The sequence below is a fragment of the Engraulis encrasicolus genome, chromosome 5 (genome assembly GCF_034702125.1).
Source record: "Engraulis encrasicolus isolate BLACKSEA-1 chromosome 5, IST_EnEncr_1.0, whole genome shotgun sequence".
In the NCBI taxonomy this organism is placed as follows: Eukaryota; Metazoa; Chordata; class Actinopteri; order Clupeiformes; family Engraulidae; genus Engraulis; species Engraulis encrasicolus.
In genome coordinates this window covers 2,399,854-2,409,643 of record NC_085861.1, presented here as the reverse complement: position 1 = coordinate 2,409,643, position 9,790 = coordinate 2,399,854, and the positions used below count along the sequence as shown (strand labels likewise).

The 9,790-nt window shown below is 39.0% G+C and overlaps 1 long non-coding RNA gene across 2 annotated transcripts; it reads left to right on the top strand.

Moving 5' to 3' along the window:
- The first annotated feature begins 227 nt into the window (after positions 1-227).
- On the top strand, positions 228-9,553 carry LOC134448840 (uncharacterized). Of its 2 annotated transcripts, none has more exons than XR_010034848.1 (6): positions 228-335; positions 1,142-1,268; positions 1,380-1,468; positions 1,738-1,854; positions 8,786-8,874; positions 9,433-9,553. It is a non-coding gene; the product is annotated as an uncharacterized LOC134448840 (long non-coding RNA). The 2 variants fall into 2 exon arrangements; XR_010034847.1 differs by having other exon boundaries at positions 249-335; positions 1,129-1,268.
- Positions 9,554-9,790: the final 237 nt, after the last annotated feature.

The following is a 9,790-nucleotide window of genomic DNA, read 5'->3' as shown; positions in this document are numbered from 1 at the left end:
CCGCATAGCAGTCACAGTCATTTTGCCGATCAGCGGCAGCTCCGATCCGGACCAGTAGTTTGACAGTCAGTTTTGAAGGCTCCTGGTGGATGCGGGCCAGATAAGCAATCCGGACGCGCCATAATAAAATAATTCAGTCCGATTTGAAGGCGCGTGGCGGGTGCGGGCCACATATTGCAACCCGGACGCGCCAAAACTGATTTTTTTTCCCCAACTGTCACTTTCCCGGAACCCTCAGAGAGAGACCGTTCTTCAGTTTACCTCAGCTGAACTCAACTCTCCGCCTGTGTCGCGTCTCGTCCAACACTGCACTGTCGTGACTTGATCATTCAATGGTAAGTAATTATTTAACTTAATACTATGGTAGAAGTAAAATACATTCACTTGCCGTAGCCATTTTCTCTTTCAGCGTTTTACTCCAGCGAGTTATATAATTACCTCCTCTGTTGTGTCGTGAAATGGCTTGGCCGAGCACTGAATCATAACACCGCAGCATCGCGCTAACTTGCTGCTGTCTTTGTGGCTGGCGGGCTGTGGCATCATAAACTTTTGATGAACCCACTCAAAATGTGTCATGATCGGGCTATATGAGTCAATTTTAGCGGCATTAGCAGTAATGGTGATCATCTTTTAGTAAGCGAACATCCCAAACATAGCCTACCTACCCTATCAACACGGGACAGAAGGTAGTTTCTAGTCGACTAGCACTACTAGTTCTGTAACTGGGACCGCTGTGATTTGTATAACATTCGCCAAAAAAGCTAGGTATAGGTGCGAGTGTGAGGTACATGATGTGTTCGATTATTTTCAATCAATTTCTGATGGCTTAATAATCATCACCGTATCCATGTTGTGCCGCCGACAGCAAACATTCTGTGCTGTGCTTTTAGCTCACCTTGAGCTGAATTCATTTGACATCAGTAGTTTGTAACTCCTTGATTGTTGTAGCCTATTTACACAAATCCTAAATGGTCGTATTGTTAGTTTAATAACGGCATTGTGATATAGGCTATAACATGGATTAGGCTTCATCAAAATACTGTGAATTAAAGCTCATGCATGTATGTTGTATGCAAAACGTTCAAACTTTTTTTGTCTTTCTTTTCCTCTTTGCTTTGGGTTGGGTAGAATTGTACGGTAGGTTCAGCCATTCCTTGATCGACCTGACACCAACATTAGGCCTACTCGATGTGTATGAAGCAAGCTGCCTCTGCATCAAGTGAGAGAAGAAGCCGCCACTGAAAAGCTTTTTGGACTGTCATTTGAAGGTATGAGCCGAGAGTTGTAAACATGGATGCCAATTGTACTTGGCCTATATATTTTCACAGTGAAATCCCAATAACTATTATTCATAATTATTTATTCTTTTTCTGCTACAGGACACAAATGAAAGGGCAGGAATTCTGCTCTGCGGCGTTGGCCTCACTATTTATTCAAGAAGCCCTCGGACACCACCAGAATGTATGAAGTAAGTTGTTTTTATGTTATGCATTAAAGCCCATGCATGCTGGCACGCACGCACCATCCCCCCCCCACCCCCCTCTCTCTCTCACACTCCTCACACACACACACTTGTTGTACAGCACTCAATAAGAGCTTGCCTGATGCTGTTGTTTGGTGACCTGAATGTGCATAGAATACCTACTGTCTACTTGAATAGGTTTATTGTATGTTCTATGTATTTCTATGACAAACTTTCAAACTTTTTGTGTTTCTTTTTCTTTTTGCTTTGGGTAGAATAATAAACAGTAGGCACAGTCATTCCTTGATCGACCTGGCATCAACATCGCTCGATGTGTATGAAGCTGCAAGTGAGAGAAGAAGCCGCCACTGAACACCTTTTTGGACTGTCATGTGAGTGTATGAGCTGACAATTTAACTTCTTTAACTGTTGATCCTGCTGAGCCCTATGTAAGTGGCATGATAATGTCTCATTTACACTAATGTATGTCAAGCTGGTCTCAGGCTAACAAGACTACCATGAAATCTTAAAGTTTTGGACAGACGTCCGTCTCAATTTCACCATTGTGTTGTGCCATACTGGACAAGTATTACTTGCTCAGTTTTGACAACCTAATTCTATATTCTGCTGTGCGACTTATTCACAATTCTGCTCCACCACCTCTGAAAACTTTTATCCATCCTTGCTCTGAACAAATTAGCAGAACAACTAGATCTACCACCAGAGGAAATAGTAGCCTCCCAAGCCGGGTAACAGCATAAATTTGCACAATCTGTGTTTGCAGAGCAACTAAATAATGGAATGCCCTTCCCACCCACATAAAAGGCATTACAAACTTTTATTCATTCTCACTTGGAGTGAAGAAATGGCTTTCATGTACCCAGTCTGGTCACCACTAATAGTTTTGCACATACCTGTTTTGACACTGAGCATATGGTAGTTTTTGCATATGACATATTTTAGTGTGTGTGTGTGTGTGTGTGTGTGTGTGTGTGTGTGTGTGTGTTATGTTTTCTTACCTGCCCAGGGAATGCAGATGGAAATTAGCTTTTAGCTATAATGTGGTGCAGGTCATCTTTTTTTTTTAGTATGTAACTAATGTACTTTGCACATGGTCCCTGATGATTGTAAACATGGATGCCAATTGTACTAAGTATTTTCACAGTGAAATCTCATTATAGTGAAGGATGTTAAGTCAATATTCCATAAGAATCTTTCACTTGGTGATACAAGCACCAAATTTGGTTCACAGGTGCTTCAGGACCTACTTTCCCAGAAAAGGTCGCTATCCAGGTGGAAAAACAAGATGGCGGCCATTTTTCAAGATGGCCGCAATACAGATATAATACAGATACCGTTACGGAAGTGACAAAAGCACCAAACTTTGCATCGTGTTTCTTTAGGGTATATGCTGTAATTCTAGCCTCGGAGCCCTCGGAAAAAGAAAAACATTCTACCATGTCATATACAATATGTCATGCATTACCTTGTTATTACATGACATTTTACTTAGCTGACGATGTTAATATAGTCCCGAACTCAGCAGAGATGAAGCAAGGGCAGGGGTAGCCTGCTTGACCAGATTGCTGCAACTACAAAAATGTTCATAGTGTGAAAGTATGGGTGAGTCTGTTCTTACATGTTTGACAGCAAATGTAACATTGTGAAAATGTTGAGAAGATTCTTGGTCTGAATTAAAATGAGCATTTCCCACACTAAAACTATGGTGAGAATAGACTGCTGTTAATGCTCGCTCAGCTGCATCTGAATTGGGAAGTGTCAAGATGATGTCCAAGGTAGCAGGTTCTCCATCCTCTAATTTCCATAACAGATATTTTTTTATGTGTATGAGAGAGAGTAAAGGACAATACCTCTCCATGTGTATGAAGAACCCATAAGATCACCTAATTCTAAATTTTCACAAGTAGCATTATGTCTATAGTGACTGCATTTCAGTCTTTATGAATGGCATTACAGATCACTCAATATACAGTACATGTAGGCTATATCTTCAGTTCAAATCAAATGGGAATGATTTCTAAGTAGGTGTTGAATAAGTAGGCAGAGGTGTGCGAATTGTTTTTTTTCCTCCTGAATTTGCAAACAAGTCCTCACCTAGTACTTGTGTCACAAGTTGCATTACAATAAACTCAGTAATCATTGAGTATTTCAATTGCTACTTCAAAAATGACAGCTGATGGACAACATGTTACCTACCGTAGGTCTTTGCCACCCTTAAGAGAAATATCTATGTTAAAAAACAATTCTATGGTATATACTATAATTCAAGATTTTGAGTTTTAACAGTAACATAACTCATTCCCACTACCTATTTTTGCATCATATTGTACATGACCTCAGAATGTTCTGTACAGTACAGTAAAGTACAGTAGCATACAGTATGGTGCCGTATAGTAAAGTACAGTACAGTAGAGTATAATACAGTAGAGTATAGTACACTACAGCACAGTACGGTGCAGTACAGTAAAGTTAAGTAGCATACAGTACGGTACAGTACAGCACAGTACAGTAACATACAGTATGGTGCAGTACAGTAAAGTACAGTAGCATACAGTACAGTACAGTGTAGTACAGTACATTGCAGTACAGTAGCATACAGTACGGAGCAGTATAGTAAAGTATATTACAGTACAGTAGAGTATAGTACAGTACAGTACACTACAGTACAGCACAGTACAGTAACATACAGTATGGTGCAGTACAGTAGCATACAGTACGGTGCAGTACAGTAAAGTTAGGTAGCATACAGTACGGTACAGTACATCACAGTACAGTAACATAAAGTAAAGTACAGTAGCATACAGTACAGTACATTACAGTACAGTATAGTAAAGTACAATACAGTAGAATACAGTACAATACAATACAGTACAGTACAGTACAGCACAGTACAGTAGCATACAGTATGGTACAGTACAGTAGCATACAGTACGGTGCAGTACAGTACAGTACGGTAGCATACAACAGTAGCCTACGGTGCAGTATACAGTCCCTCCAGTTTTTCGCGATTCAGCGATCGCGTGGATTCATGCAAATTCAATGATATTCCGCATAATTTCACGATGCCGCGTAATTCCTGTAAAGCCGCATTTTTCCCGCAAAATTTCAACATTCTGTGGAGTTTATTGATTTATAAAATGTGACTACAATACCACCGGAGACGAAAACCAATACGAAGCATTTTTGTTAATATGTCACTGAAACATTGAAAAAGAATTGCCTGCTATTTCGGAAGTCGCGACCCTCATCTCAGCTGTTCCGCATCTCTCCTCCCCTCCCTCACACGCAGGTGTCGTGCTGCACACTCATGACCTTTTTTTAACAGCAGGAGCCTAGGCTACTTTTCAGTGCAATCCTGGGTGGAAAAAGTATTGTTGCCCATTTATCCATGACGAAGAAGTGTATGCAGTCATGAAATAGTGTCGGTACTGTCGCACAGTAGCAAACATCTTACGTTAGGCTACATTTGCAGAACTTCTCTCTCCCCTGTCGCTTTCATGAGCATGCTACCCGACGGTCGTTGTCTGATCTTTTTTCAATGTTCGCTAATGTTTGTAATTTAAGGGTCTATGTCTATGCGTAGGCACAAGCCTTCTGATAACAATCACTGTAGTGCCGATCGCAAAGGTTTCAGAAGTGTGGAGTTTTGCAACTTGTTTCAGTCAAGGACACCGAGATAGGAAGTGAACGGCCCTTCCACGCGTTCACTGTGTTATTGCAATAGGCTAAAGTCTTGCGAATCCATGCAACCATGCACACAACCATGTCAACGAGAGCGTGTATGCCATCACAACTTTGCATCAAGCAAATAATATGCAACAGCTTGCAATACGAGCACGAGAGAGAGAGAGAGAGAGAGAGAGAGAGAGAGAGAGAGAGAGAGAGAGAGAGAGAGAGACGCGTCTTCCAACAGGTGACATTGACATTGTAACGCTTGCATACAGCCTGGCTACTGTACCCCGCGACGCTCTTCATTAGGCCTAGTGGTAGGCTATACCCACAAGTATTTTTTCATAACGCGCTGTCCCGTTTTCCCCCGAAGTCATTCTAAAATATCGACAGAGATTTATGAGTGTCGCGGCCATGATTTTTTTTTACACATTGGACGCACTGGCTAATAAGACGCTCTGACAGCTTTTGACAATATTTTATTATTCTATTATATAGGAAGTGTGTTTCTGAATCTCTCTCTCTTTTGTCTTAAGCCTGCTTAGACTGATTGTGGTTTTCAGTTACCAAAAAAACCCAGAAAGGGATGCAAAATCTTTGCAAAAAATGAGAAAATGCCGCAAAATCTTTGCAAAAAATGAGAAAATGCCGCCACAAAATCAGGCATTTTGACCGCAAAAATCACAAAATCCCAGTGCAAAATCCTGGAGGGACTGAGTATAGTAAAGTAAAAGTACAGTAGCATATAGTATGGTGCAGTACAGTACAGTGTGGTATATCACATTACAGTACAGTACAGTACCGTACAGTACAGTACAGTATAGTACAGTACAGTACAGTACAGTAGAGCAGAGTACACTACGCCACAGTACAGTACAGTATAGTCTTGATGACTTGTAGGCTACTTTGACAGCTGTATCCCTCCAAAGCCAATGGCATTTCCACATGCTGTTGTTTAAAGTTTTTGAAAGACTTGAGTGTGTGAGAGAGGGAAGGCAGGCAGATATGTTTTAACGCACAAATAAAAAATAACAAGCAATCAATACATTAAGTGGTTAGGTAGCCAACATGTCATCTAAGTTTAAGCACAAAGTAGACCAGAAAACCATTTTGCTAATACATACAATACATAAAGTATTTGTCAATATACTGTATGGTGTATTGCACATTGATTATTCATAATTTCCCAAGCATAAAGGCCCCTATCACTCCACAGTACACTTAGGACTTGAGATATACATATCTGAACACAAATCAATATATATTTTATTTTGTAATGACCTTATAGAGGTAGATAATCCAAGCTGACACATGATATGTACATGTATTATTCACTTGATTGATATGAAAATTGAGCATTTCACTTGGGCTCCTAGGCTTAAATCATTGAGGGGGTCCTAAGGAAGCATCGTGCAAAGTTTCACGCTTTTGTCAGCTCCGTAACAGTAGTGCCCTTTTTGTCCCATAACCGATTCCAATAATATGTATTGTGGCCATCTAGGAAAATGGACGGCCATCTTGGATTTCAAGTGGCCTGCATGCCTTTTCAAAAGAAGTGTGGGTCAAAGACGAGACGTGCATTTTTTTTGTTCCGCACTCATTTAACTATCAAAAAAGTAAATTAATGAATTTTGAATGTTATGCTGATAAACAGCATAGTCTGGTGTCTCATTTCAGTAACATTTAAAGAAAAATAAATGTTAATGTATGTGTTAAATAATCTCATAAAGTGCAAAAACGTCATTCAGTGTAATGGTCCGAACTTAAAAATCATTAATACATCCTTGAATAATTATGCAAAATGACGAACAAAATTCTTTTTTCACTCTCTGGGCATAATTCTAGAAGTGTTCTTGTTATTGTATCAAAAGCACGTTTCATTACCATTTTGTTTTGATATTCAAATCATCTGGGGACTTTTGTCCGGATTTTCAATTCCTTGGATATCATTCAGTGTAATAAGATCAACATGGTGCTTTTAAATCATAATAAAAAGTGATAGTCACGCACAATATGTGACATCATCAAAAGGAACCCTAGGGACCCCTTAAGTGATGATGCAAAGGGAGAATCTTGTTCTTTAATAGTCAAAAAATCTGTATTTTTATCTCGTGGTAACAGCGTCCACAAAAACAGATGTCATTCAGTGAAATGTCAAAAAACACTTTTATACTCAGATATTCATCCAAACAAGCATATTTTCTAAATAGACATAGTAAACATTGTGGGTCAAAGTCATTGTCTCATGTAGGTGACTAACTGTGTGCTTGTAAAAAGGTGAAAATAAGGTGAAAAGTATTTGGTCGTCCTTCAGTGTAAGAGATGTCATTCAGTGACATGCAGTGTAAGGGCCATTTCATTCAGTGTAATCAGTTCATGGCTGTATATTAAGAATCAAAACGGCAATATAAGTTGCAATATTACTCTAAGATACAATAATATGATGATACTACTTGAAATTATGACTTTTATTGTTATTTCCATTATAACCTTGTTATTGCCATGTAGCATCCATATTACTGGGTAGATTCTGGGATTTTGGAAGTTGTACATGAATTATCAGAACACCCTAAGTCACAATCCCCGAAATATGCAGGTTAACAGACAAAATTTTCTTTTTTATTGTTTTGGGCCTAAGTAGTAGCCTACCTCTAAGCTTGTGATCTTGGAAGTTCTTCAAAACACATTTTAATGCCCCAATATTAAGTAAAATCGCAATTATTTGACAGCATCTATTTCTGTTGTCACTCATTCAGGACGTTGAGTACTGTAGTATGATGGCAATGAAAAGTAGCTGCTTATATAGCCTTTTTTTGCCAAGGCATCATTCAGTGTAATAGTTGTGGTCATTCAGTGAAATGCACATTTTTATGTGAAAATAAAGTCAAATTCTTACGAAACTTATTTGTTTAGCACAACAAATGCGGGGGCATACAACAAATGAATAATTGTGCATTTTAAACTGATTTTCTCTTCAGTGGAAAAACTTCTTAAAGCCAAATGGGTGAAATGCACTCGGTGAAAGACTACAAACACTGCAAAAACTATTTGCAAATGCCTTTTACTAGAAATTTTAGGTTTGATGAAGACCTTAAATATAGGCCTTTACTATGGTATGTAGCTTATTTCAGTTTTTTAACGTCATCTATATGTTTTCTGCATTATCAACTGTTTAACACCGTATTACACTGAATGACATTTTATGGGTGAAAATGGGGTAAAATGCATGTTCCTTACAATTTTCTGAGCAGAAAATAATAAGCTTAATCACTCTACACTCCAATGTATCGAAAAAAGTTGAAGAACGGTGTCAGGGAACAGTTTTATTTTTTGGAGTCCTGAAAACCCTGTTTCGTCTTTGACCCGTGTGTCTAAGGAGTATCTATGACAATTCCAGTGCTTGTATCACCATTTGAACAGTTGTTTCAGTTGCTAATTCATATCTGCATGGCGGCCATCTTGGAAAATGGCCACCATTTTGTTTTTTCACCTGGATAGCGACCTTTTCTAAAAGAGTAGGGTCTGAAGCACCTCTGAACCAAATTTGATGCTTGTATCACCAAGTGAAAGATTGTTTGAGTTATTTGCTGTACTATTAACTATTATTCATAATTTATTCTTTTTCTGCTGTAGGACTCAAATGAAAGGACAAGACTTCTACTCTGCTGGGTCGGCCTCACTACATATTCAAGAAGCCCTCGGACGTCATCAGAATGTATTAAGTAAGTTGTTTTTATGTTATGCATTAAAGCCCATGCATGCTGGTGCGCACACTCTCTCACTCTCACTTACTCTCACACACACACACACACACACACACACTCTCACTCATGCGCAGATTGCACACACATGCACCTACACACACACACACACACACACACACACACACACGCTCACTGTATGTTCTGTGTACGGGGTCATGTTCCCACAGCCCATTGGTCCCACAGCTTATTCCTGCTGCTCCATGTTCCCACATTTTAAAGAAATTATTCAAATATACAGTGCACAGCAATGAGTATAAAAGTAATATTTTGAACACAAGAATAAACAAATTATTGGCATAGTTTAAAATGTGGGTCGTGAATCTATAATCTATGAAAGTGTAACATTATTGATGGAATTATGGAAATAAATAAACATTTTCATGATATTCAAATTTTTTTGGCCAGCACCTGTATGTGTCAGTTCATTCACAATCGTATGTAATTTGTGCCTGCACATACATCTGCATTAAGTCTAACGTTTCCCTTCTGCTTTGTGTGCTTTTTAATATCTTACAGTGTGAAGAGGCAACAAGGGAGAGATGAACGCTATCAAAAATGTGGAGATGGATCTGGCAGCCGACCGCTTTGGCACACACCCAACAAGAAACAAAACAATAAAGAATACTAAAATGCATAATTTGTAAGCAGCTCATTTTTTAAAAACATTGTTTGCTCTTGCTTGAAGGTGCACTGTGTAAAATTGTGGCCAGAGTAGGTATTGCATCTATGGTGCTCATTGAAACTGTGCTGTCTACTGCTAATTTAGATTTTTGCATGAATACCAAAGTGTAGTGAGTTTTGCAGCTAAAAATGTCTATTTCTGGAAATTCAAAATAGCGGACCATGGAGAAGATCCCTCTTTTCATGTATGAAA